At 38.4% G+C, this 10,670-nt stretch overlaps 1 protein-coding gene across 4 annotated transcripts in view; it reads left to right on the top strand.

Moving 5' to 3' along the window:
* The window catches only part of ADK (adenosine kinase), a 636,511-nt gene that overhangs the window by 36,505 nt on the left and 589,336 nt on the right, over nt 1-10,670 (top strand). The gene's annotated exons all lie outside the window — the stretch shown is intronic.

The raw sequence follows: 10,670 nt of genomic DNA on the forward strand, positions 1-10,670 counted from the left end.
TAACTCCTGACCTCATGATCTGCCCACCTCGGCCCCCCGAAGTGCCAGAAGTGCCACCGCGCCCAGCCACATTTCTTTTATTATTATTATTTTTTCTTTGCTAACCCCCAGTAGTCATTCTAATGTACATTTCTTACATAATTAACATTTTCTTCTAAGTACTCCTTTAACTGCAGCATACAATTTCGATGTGTGCAATTCAAATTTCTATTTCCATTGTGATTTTTCTGGTCCACAGGTCATTTAGAAGTTTATTGTTTATTTTCTTAATATTTGGGATGTTCTAGCTATTTTAAATTTTACGTAGTGTTCAGGGGATGTGTTGTTGACATATTGTGTACATATTTGTACCATAGATCTGTAAATGATAAGTTGTTTATGATTTTAATTCTTTGATAGCTACAGAGCTTAGTTTTAAGGCCTACCCTGTGGTCTGATTTGGTGAATGTAACATGTGTCTTTAATTCCGCTCTGCAATATTTTGAGGTTTTCAGTGTAGATATTTTATGTATCTTATTAAATACAGTGTATACTGCAGTTATTGAATTTAGTGTTCTATATAATTTATCAATTAGGTCAGATAGTTTTATGTGTTTGTTACTATTTAACTGAGATATAATTCAGTTACTGTAAAATGCACCACTTAAAAATTGCACAGCTCAGTAGTTTTTGGTATATTCACGAAGTTGTATGGCCATCGGCACTATTTAATTCTGGAACATTTTTGTCCCCCAAAATGAAAATCCATACCTGTTAGCAGTTACTCTTCATGTCTCCCTACCCTCTAACCCCTGGCAACCACTAATCTACCTTGTCCCTAGGAATTTGCCTATTCTGAACATTTCCTAAGTGGAATCATATAATATTCGGCCTTTATTGTAGCTGGCTTTTTTTTTTTTTTTTTAACCAAGTATGTTTTCAAAGTTCACCCATGTTGCAGCATGTATCAGTATTTCATTCTTTCTTATGACTGAAATAATATTTCATTGTATAGATATGCCACGATTTATCCATTTATCACTTGAGAGATATTTGGGTTATTTTCACTTTTGGGCTATTATGAATAATGGTGCTATAAACATTCATGTACAAGTTTTTGTGTTGTTCTGTGTTTCTGTTTCCCCTAAGGGTAGAATTGCTGGGGCATGTGGTAATTTTATGTTTACTTTTTGAGAAACTGCCAAATTATTTTCCAAAGTGGCTGAATCACTTTATAATTTGCAACAGCAATGTATGAAGATGCTAGTTTCTCCACATTCTTGTCAATACTTGTTACTGTTCTAGTCTTTGCTGAGAGGCTCTGTGTGCTTGTTGGAGCGCCCTTTCAGCACTCAACCAGGCTTCTGGTTCATCCATAGCCTTGACTTCCTGTTTTTGCTGAGCTTCATGCTCAGTAAGTGGTGATTGCTTAGGGCCTTCTCAGGTCTTTCTTGAGCATGCCCATAGACCTGGGCACACTCTTGTGGCCTTCCAGAGTCTTAGGAATTTCAGAACTTTCCAAAACTCCCTATGGACATCTCATTCTCCTTTTCCTTTTGTGTTTTTTGGTTAGCTTGTTTGTCCCAGCTGCTTCAGGTTGCTGAAATGTTAAACAATTGTAGCTGATTGTTTTTGACAAATAAATACCTTGGGGGAAAAGGCTGTTAGCAATGGGCAAGCTCTGAATCAGGTTAAATATTGGGAAGTCTTGGGAGTGGGGTTTTTCGGGGAATTGCTAGTCAGCTCAAATAATAACTTGCTCTGAAAATGGGACTTTGAAGGAGCTCTAGCCCTGTTCTGTCACCTCCACTGGCTGCTAGGCTCCAGGATTCTACGGTTTGTAGATTGCTGCTTTTCAGGGCTAGCCTGGAGCTGGGAAGAGGGGCATGGGAATAGGGCATGTTAAAATGCCACAAAGCTTGCTATTCTTTCTGAGATTCAGCCATCTTTTTTGAATAAATGCTCCTTGGATTGTTGCAGACTTTTTGGTTACTATTCAGAGTTCTGAAAAAGTCTATTTTTGACTTTTTTTTGAGATATAGTCTTGCATTGTTGCCCAGGCTGAAGTGCAATGGTGTAATTTTGGCTCACTGCAACCTCTGCCTCCCAGGTTCAAACGATTTCCCTGCTTCAGCCTCCAGAGTAGCTGGAATTACAGGCGCCTGCCACCACACCCAGCTAATTTTTGTATTTTTAGTAGTGATGGAGTTTCACCATGTTGGCCAGGCTGGTCTTGAACTCCTGACCTTGTGATCTGCCCGCCTCGGCCTCCCAAAGTGCTGGGATTACAGGTGTGAGCCACCATGCCCGGCCCAAGTTTTGACATTTTTTTTTTTCCAGTGTTCTTGTTGCTTTTATGGAAGAGAGGATTTTTGGAGGTCCTTACTCTGCCATTCCCAATGATGTCACCCTAATTTGTTTTTAAGCATTAAAAACATTATTTTAAAATATAAAGACAGGGTCTCACTATGTAAAATACAAAGACAGGGTCTCGCCCAGACTGGTCTCGAACTCCTGGGCTCAAGTGATTCTCCTGCCTCGGCCTCCCAAAGTGCTGAGATTACAGGTGTGAGCCACCACACCTGGCCTAAACATTTTTAGTATATCTGTTTTATATCCTTTTCCTCCCTTTTCTTTTGAAATACAACTCACAGAAATCACAAAAATTGTAGAGAAAGTTCCTGTGCCCTGTTCACTCAACTTCCCCCAATGATATATCTTTCATAACTATAGTGTGTTACCAAAACCAGGAAGCTGATTTCGGTGTTATACAATAGTTGGAAGTTGACTATAGACTTTATTAGAATTTCACCAGTTTGTATATATTGTTTTTAATTGAGGAAGTGGTGGTGTATAGTTCTATAAAATTTTATCATGTCCGGATTCATGTAGCTATTACCACATTCAGGGTATTAAACTGTTCTGTTACCACAAAGAAATTTCTTCATATCATTTCTTTATGGTTATGCTTTTCTCTGAACCCTAACCCCAGGCAACTACTGATCTGTTTTCCATCAGTGTAATTTTGTAACTTTGAGAGTGTTATGTAAATGGAATCATATAGTACGTAACCCGTAGATAACGGCTTTTTTCTCACTTAGCACAATGCCTTTGAGATCCGTTAAGCTGTTGTGTGTGTCATAGTTCATTCCTTTTTATTGTTTCTCTTTTATGGGTGTACCATAGTTTGTTTACCTATTTATCTGTTGAAGGGCATTTATTACTTTTCCAGATTTTTACCATTTTTTTTTTCTTGTTCTGTTTTTGAGACGGAGTCTTGCTCTGTTGCTCAGGCTGGAGTGCGGTGGCGCGATCTTGGCTCACCACAACCTCCGCCTCCTGGGTTCAAGTGATTCTCCTGCCTCAGCCTCCCAAGTAGCTGGGATTACAGGTGCACACTACTATGCCCGGCTAATTTTTCTATTTTTGGTAGAGGCAGAGTTTCACTAGGTCAGGCTAGTCTCGAACTCCTGACCTCATGATCTGCCCTCCTCAGCCTCCCAAAGTGCTAGGATTACAGGTATGAGGCACCGTGCCCGGCCATTTTTTTTTTTTTTTTTTTTAAAGAGATATGATCTTGCTCTCTCTGTCACTCAGGCCAGAGTGTATTGGCATGATTGTTGAACACTACAGTCCTCTTGGGCTTAAATAATTCTCCCATCTCAGCCTCCTGAGGAGCTAGGACTAGAGACATGCACAACTGCACCCAGCTAATTATTTTTATTTTTTGTAGAGATGAGGTCTTACTATGTTGCCCAGGCTGGTCTTGAACTCCTGGCCTCAAGTGATCCTTCCACCTCAGCCTCCCAAAGTGCTGGGATTACAGGTGTGAGCCACCGTGGCTGGCCTAGTGTTTTCCCTTTACAAATAAATCTGTTAGAGACATTTGTGTAGAGATTTCTCTGTGCACTTAAGTTTTTCTTCCACTAGGATAAATAATGTGTAGTGTGATTCTTTAATTTTTGGTGTGTCTACCTGTTTTACTAATTACTGAAAGAAGGGTGCTGAACTAAGATTATGTATTTGCCTATTTCTTTTGTTTCTAAGTATTTTAAAAAGTATTTTGAAGCCATTTTATTTGGTGTGTACATACTTTGTATTGTTATCTTTAGTATTATTATGTTTTCTTGATGATTTGACCTATTTTCATGAAATCCCTTTGTATCTGGTGATACTCTCTATTTTAAAGCTTACCTTGTCTGATATTAATATAGCCACTGTAATTTATGATTAGTGTTTTCATGGTGTGTCTTTTTGCTAACTTTTTATTTTCAAAACTTCTATGTCTTTATAAAGGTGTATATTGGGTTGCATACCTGTGATCCTAGAACCTAGGGAGGCTGAGGCAGAAGTATAGCTTAAGCCCAAGAGTTTGAGACGAGCCTGGGCAACAGAGGGAGACCCAGTCTCTACTGAAAAGAAAAAAATTAACTGGGCATGGTGGCTATAGTCCCAACTTCTTGAGAGGCTGAAGTGGGGGAGCTTGGGAGGTTGAGCCTGCAGTGAGCCGTGATTGCACCACTGCCCTCTAGCCTGGGCAACAGAACAGGAGCCTGTCTCAAAAAGAGAAAGAAACTAAAGATCAGAACCTATAATCACAGAATCACTCAAAACCCATGGAATTATCATATGCTAGCCATTGGGAATACAAATGTAAATAAGATTTCAAAAAAATCTTTACCCTTTGTTGTGTAGGTGATTAAGATCAGTTGATTAAGATAAAGTTCAAAGCAACCCCTAAAATCAACTAAAAAGTTCATCAAAGGACTTTTAGAACTAAGCAGGAGGGAATGAATAAATCTTTGGGAGGGAGGGATGCAGTGCCTTGATATACAGTACCAGGAGCCATTTTCTACATTGTTAACAGCACTCTTGAGTGGTGTTGGGGGCAGCTTGTGTATCTTATGTGGAAGTCCTTGGGTAGGAGTCGATCAGGAAAAATTTCCCAAGACTGGTAGCATATAGGGAATTTTAAAAAGATGAATGGGAGTTTTCCAGGCAAAGGAAGTAGGAGAAGGACTTTACAGGCAGTCTTATTCAAATAACAGTAAGGCATTATGATTAAAATAGGTTGTATATATTAGAATGGTGAGAGGTAAGGCTAAAGAATTACTGAATTTTGATCTTAACGTGCACATTTCTTCCCATTTTAACAACTCTGAAATTGGCATACATCTTACAGCTGATTGTGTTTTACATCACCATCAGAAATTGGGATTATTTTATGAATAAATGGCATCTTAGATATGATGAAATATGGTGAGTTTGAGCTAGATTCAATGTCCTTTATATTATGCTTTTGGATTTTATCCTATTAATAATCAGAAGCTAGGTAGATTTTAAGTGGAAAAATATTATGGTTAGAATTGTTTAAAATAATATGATTTTGGTGATAATGTGCAGGATTTATTGTGGCTAAAAAAATTGCTGACAATGTAGAAATTCAGGCAATGTCTGTAGAGGGCCTGGTGCTAGTGGGTATATTGTGGGAGATCCAGGTACAAGAAGTGTTTGATAAAACCAAGATGATGTCCTTACTAATAAGACGGGGCTAGTTGATGTAGAGAGAAGAGTCACATATAAAGCTGAGATTTCTGGATTGAAAGAGAAGATGACTGGTGTAAACAGTTAAAGGCAGTCATTGTTAGTGTTTATTCTGGCACCATAACTAAACGTTTCTGTTAGTGAGAGGGCTAATCAACATTCAAACATTAATATATCAATAGCCAAGAAAAAATTTTCTCAGGAACTCTTACTCTAATATATATGTCAGTATAAAATTTGTTGACTGTCCAACAAAATAATAATTATAGTGTAGGTTTATGTTCGCTGCAAACCTAACTTATGAGACATTTATAAAATTGCTGACTGCCCCCCAGAAAAAAAAAAAAAAGATTATTCAGTATCTCTCATCCTAGCATCCATTCCAAAAAAAAGATATTGCTAACATTTGGAACAAAAAGTAATCCCAGTATGGGTTAGTCATAGTTTTTGGCTATAGACTAAACCTCATCTTGTTCACATTCTAGTAGAACAAGATAAAAATAAATGCTTATTCGTATAGTATGTTCATCATTTAAGAAGGGCATAGTATTTACTGGCCTGGACACTAGTTTATATGTATTTGTATGTAAGAAACTAGCCATTATAATCTCAGTTATGTGCAGTGAAGGAGAGAGAAATGTGACATGAACAAAGTTTTATTTGCTTTTGAAAATAATGATATCTTTTTTACTTAACTTACTATTTGAAGATATCTTTTATGTGCCACTTTATTTAGTTAATTTATTTTTAAGACAGCGTCTTACTCTGTCACCCAAGGCTGGAGTGCAGTGGTGTAATCACAGCTTACTACAACCTCGACCTTCCAGGCTTAAGCGATCCTCTCACCTCAGTCTCCATGGTAGCTGGGATTATGGGTGTGCACCACCATGCTTGGCTTGATTTTTTATATTTTTCTTTTTCTTTCTTTCTTTTCTTTTCTTTTTTTTTTTTTTGAGGTAGTAGCATACTCATGGCTCACAGTAGCCTCAACCTCCTGGGCTCAAGGATTCTTCCACCTCAGCCTCCCTAGTAGCTGGAGCTATAGGCACACGCCATCACGCCTGGCTAATTTTTGTAGTTTTGTAGAGATGGAGTCTTGCCATGTTGCCTAGGCTGGTCTCGAACTCCTGTGCACAGACAATGCATCCGCCTCAGCCTCCCAAAGTGCTGAGATTACAGGTGTGAGCCACTGTGCCCAGCCAATTTTTTGTAAAGGTGGGGTTTTGGCATGTTTTCCTGGCTGGCCTTGAACTCCTGGACTCAAACCATCTACCTGCCTCAGCCTCCCACAGTGCTGGGATTACAGGTGTGAGCCACCACGTCCAGCCTGTGCTAATTTAAATTCCTTTCTCCTCACTGCTTATACCAGCCACAACTTCTGCAACCAGTTTCATGCAGGCTTTGGACAATTGCAGCCTAATAGCATCATGCATCAGGGTCTGTGTTGCATACGTTCTCCACTGGGGAATTGTAGTGTTAAGATTCAGTCTAATAGCATCACTCATCAGGTTCTATGTTGCATCCGTTCTCCATTGGGGAACTGTAGTGTTAAGATTAGGCTGGGCGTGGTGGCTTATGCCTGTAATCCCAGCACTTTGGGAGGCCGAGGAGGGCAGATCACGAGGTCAAGAGATGGAAACCATCCTGGCCAACATGGTGAAACCCCATCTTTACTAAAAATACAAAAATTAGCTGGGCATGGTGGCACGTGCCTGTAGTCCCAGCTGCTTGAGAGGTTGAAGTGGAGAATCAGTTGAACCTGGGAGGTGGAGGTTGCAGTGAGCCGAGATTGCACTGTTGCATTCCAGCCTGGTTACAGAGCAAGACTCTGTCTCAAAAAAAAAAAAAAAAAAAAAAAATTGAGCAATAATAATCTTGTCTGTATTACAGTTTTATAATAAAAATGCATTACATATTAAACAGATTCACAAAATGAACTAATGACAATTTACATCTGTCCCTATACTTTCAGTTGTAAGTAACTAAAAACCAGCCTCAAATTGAAATAAACAAAACTACCAACATATGTAATTGAAAAGTCCAGATACTTGGGTGATGAAATAACCTGTACAACAAACCCCCGTAACACAAGTTTGCCTACATATCAGACCTGCACTTGTACCCCTGTACTTAAAAAAGCAAAGCAAAACAAAAAACAGAGAAGTTCAGATGGAGTATAGATTTCAGGTAAAGCTTAATTAGGTGGTCCAACGACTTCATTAATGACCTGGTTTCTTTCAGTTTTCGCACTCTGCTTTCTGTGGTGTCAAATTTATCCCAAGGCAGCCACCTTGAGGCCATTAGGTTTTTACGGCTTCTAGCACCTTCTTCATTTATATCTATTAGGGAAAAATATGTTCTGTATCTGAGCATCATAGAAAAAAATCTTGAGTTCATTCTGATTTTCCTGGCTTAGGTTACATGCCAGTCTCTGAACTGATCACTAAGGCTAGAGAAATATATTGGACTGATTGACTTCGGTTTTGGTTTGCCTGAGGGATCAATTCCACCAAAATTCTACTCTTGAGTGAGGAAATTTGGGGTAGAAGAAGGAGGACAGCAAGGAAAAGATGACACACAATTCCAGTTTATTATAAGCATGACTTCAAATGACCTTAACTGAATTGTAATATTATTTGGGAACAAGTCAAACATTATTAACATTTAGGCCCAGAGATGGTAGATGGCTTGCTTAAGTCTCTCTACAAGCTACCTCAAGAACTGAGACTCAGACGTGAATTATTTGACTCTTGAATTGTAATTCATTCTTAGAATCAATTATTAGGCTCTCTGTAAGACTATCTTTAATGAGTTTTTAAACGGAGTATAATAAACTATTTTAGTAATGCAGTAGATGTTCAAAGGTTTGACTTCTTAGAAAGAGGTATAACAATTATATTCCTTAAAACTGTGAGGGGACAAATTGAGGGTAGAGGGATTGATGTGGGGGCAGAAGGATGCTTTTTTGTTGTTGCTGTGATGGAAATGTTCCATAGTTTTGTGGTTACATGACTCTATACATTGAACTGGATGCTTGCAAGGGGTGATAAAAAGGGCAAATGAAAATAAAAAGCCAAGTAGCCCAATAAGAGTACCCATCCTTTTTTTTTTTTTTTTTTTAAATAACAAGTTTTAGGAGTTTTTATTGTTTGGATAAGAATATACAAATCAGGCAGAGTAGTCCCAGTGAAATCATGGTTAGGTTTTACTGTATTTGTCTATTGATCCTTCACCTTCTAAGCACTTAAAGTACTTTCTTTTTATTAGACTTGCTTTGATCACAAATGCAGTTTAAGTGTGAATAAGTAAGTGTATTATCTTACCCTCCTCCACTCAGCTTTCTTTAAATAGAAAAGGGACAAATGTCTCTTTACTGCATATTCAGCCATAGTTGCTCAATCTATGGTGTTAATAAGAGACTGTAATTTTATCCTCTAAAAATCATTACAGATTATAATTATAGGCTATGCCTCATTGTCTTGAAAAAATGCTGGTGTGCTAGTCCATTGATATTACTGATAGTCGCCAAATGGTGAGAATGGTAACTGGTTTGGAGGCAACTGAAAGGGAGGCGGATCATCAATAAACTGGAGACCAGTAGAAAATTACACAGAGACAAATCTTATTGGATAAACTAGATGAATGTCTCCTGTTGAGACTGATCCAACAGTATTCACTGGCCCATTTCTTACTGCTAGATGAGCTTCCGTTTAAGGCATCACTTGTGGTGGAGTTGTTTTATTTGGATTGGAACCATACTGTGATCTCTTTTGGAAAACAGACTTCCTCCAAGTCTGTTAAATGTAATTTAAAATTATATCATTTCTTGTTGATTTGTTTTTGTTTTGCTTTATTTCATGTTGTAGGCACCTGAAATGAATCCTTATATATTTAACATACAAGTATATGCATGAGAAGACATGAATATAAGAAGTATAGGAAACATAAGACATGAATAAAAGTTTTAGCTAGACATTTTTAGATGAAAAGATGTGCAGTTAAATTTGTAAAAGTTACAAATTATTCTATAAAAAGTTAGCATATATTTAAATTCTTTGGATACATAATAAAAGAATTGTATCAGTTCTGATGTCCATTGTGAAGATCCTACCACAGTCATTTTTTGTCAAGGGTAGATAGGGCTCTTGCTTGGACTGTTCCAGGATGTGCCATGGGCTCTCTAATAACAGGGGGGTACATGTGCAGGTTTGTTACATGGGTATTTCATGTGATACTGAAACTTGGGTTTGTAATGATCCCCATCATCTAAGTAGTGAACATGGTACCCAATAGGTAGTTTTTCAGCTCTTACTTTCCTCTCTTCTTCCCTGATTTTGGAATCTCCAGTGTCTGTTGTCCTGACATCTTTGTGTCCCTGTGTACCCAGTGTTTAGCTCCCACTTATAAGTGAAAACATGTGGTATTTGGTTTTCTGTTTCTATGTTAATTCACTTAGGATAATTCAGCTGCATCCATATTGCTGCAAAGGACATAATTTCATTGTTTTTTTATGACTGTGTAGTATTCTATGGTGTATATGTTTTGAATGTTCTTTATCCATTCTACCATTGATGGGCACCTAGGTTGATTCCATGTCTTTGCTATTTTGAAGAGTGCTGTAATAAACATGTCTTTTTGGTAGAATGATTCTTCTTTCTTTTTTTTTTTTTAAGACACAGTCTCGCTCCACCGCCCAGGCTGGAGTGCAGTGGCACGATCTCGGCTCACTGCAGCCTCTGCCTCCCGGGTTCAAGCGATTCTCCTGCATCAGCCTCCTGAGTAGCTGGGACTACAGGCGTGTGTCACCATGCCTGGCTAATTTTTGTATTTTTAGTAGAGACAGGGTTTCACCATGTTGGCTAGGATGGTCTTGGTCACCTGACCTCATGATCCACCCACCTCGGCCTCCCAAAGTGCTAGGATTACAGGCATGAGCCACTGTGCCCGGCATAGAATGATTCATTTTTCTTTGGGTATATACCCATAATGAGATTGCTGGGTCAGATGGTAATTATATTTTAAGTTTTTTGAGAGATCTTTAAACTTCTTTTCACAGGGGCTAAGCTAATTTGCATTCCCATCAACAGTTTGTAAGTATTACCTTTTCTCTGCAACCTCGACAACATCTGGGTTTTTTTTTTTTTTTT

Source organism: Mandrillus leucophaeus, unplaced genomic scaffold (genome assembly GCF_000951045.1).
Source record: "Mandrillus leucophaeus isolate KB7577 unplaced genomic scaffold, Mleu.le_1.0 Scaffold39, whole genome shotgun sequence".
Lineage (NCBI taxonomy): Eukaryota > Metazoa > Chordata > Mammalia > Primates > Cercopithecidae > Mandrillus > Mandrillus leucophaeus.